The following is a 1272-nucleotide window of genomic DNA, read 5'->3' on the forward strand; positions in this document are numbered from 1 at the left end:
GACCCATATAGTCTGTAACACTAGTCCTTTACTAGTCCTTTATTAGTGGACCCATATAGTTCTAACACTAGTCCTTTATTAGTGGACCCATATAGTCTGTAACACTAGTCCTTTATTAGTGGACCCATATAGTCTGTAACACTAGTCCTTTACTAGTCCTTTATTAGTGGACCCATATAGTCTGTAACACTAGGCCTTAATTAGTGGACCCATATAGTCTGTAACACTAGTCCTTTATTAGTCCTTTATTAGTGGACCCATATAGTCTGTAACACTAGGCCTTTATTAGTCCTTTATTAGTGGACCCATATAGTCTGTAACACTAGTCCTTTACTAGTCCTTTATTAGTGGACCCATATAGTCTGTAACACTAGTCCTTTACTAGTCCTTTATTAGTGGACCCATATAGTCTGTAACACTAGTCCTTTACTAGTCCTTTATTAGTGGACCCATATAGTCTGTAACACTAGTCCTTTTTTAGTCCTTTATTAGTGGACCCATATAGTCTGTAACACTAGGCCTTTATTAGTCCTTTATTAGTGGACCCATATCGTCTGTAACACTAGTCCTTTACTAGTCCTTTATTAGTGGACCCATATAGTCTGTAACACTAGTCCTTTATTAGTCCTTTATTAGTGGACCCATATAGTCTGTAACACTAGTCCTTTATTAGTGGACCCATATAGTATGTAACACTAGTCCTTTATTAGTCCTTTATTAGTGGACCCATATAGTCTGTAACACTAGTCCTTTATTAGTGGACCCATATAGTCTGTAACACTAGGCCTTTACTAGTCCTTTATTAGTGGACCCATATAGTCTGTAACACTAGTCCTTTATTAGTGGACCCATATAGTCTGTAACACTAGGCCTTTACTAGTCCTTTATTAGTGGACCCATATAGTCTGTAACACTAGTCCTTTACTAGTCCTTTATTAGTGGACCCATATAGTCTGTAACACTAGGCCTTTATTAGTGGACCCATATAGACTGTAACACTAGTCCTTTATTAGTCCTTTATTAATGGACCCATATAGTCTGTAACACTAGTCCTTTATTAGTGGACCCATATAGTCTGTAACACTAGGCCTTTACTAGTCCTTTATTAGTGGACCCATATAGTCTGTAACACTAGTCCTTTACTAGTCCTTTATTAGTGGACCCATATAGTCTGTAACACTAGGCCTTTATTAGTGGACCCATATAGTCTGTAACACTAGTCCTTTACTAGTCCTTTATTAGTGGACCCATATAGTCTGTAAAACTAGTCCT

Source organism: Coregonus lavaretus, assembly GCF_964263955.1.
Source record: "Coregonus lavaretus genome assembly, contig: HAP1_SCAFFOLD_3863, whole genome shotgun sequence".
NCBI classification, from domain to species: Eukaryota; Metazoa; Chordata; class Actinopteri; order Salmoniformes; family Salmonidae; genus Coregonus; species Coregonus lavaretus.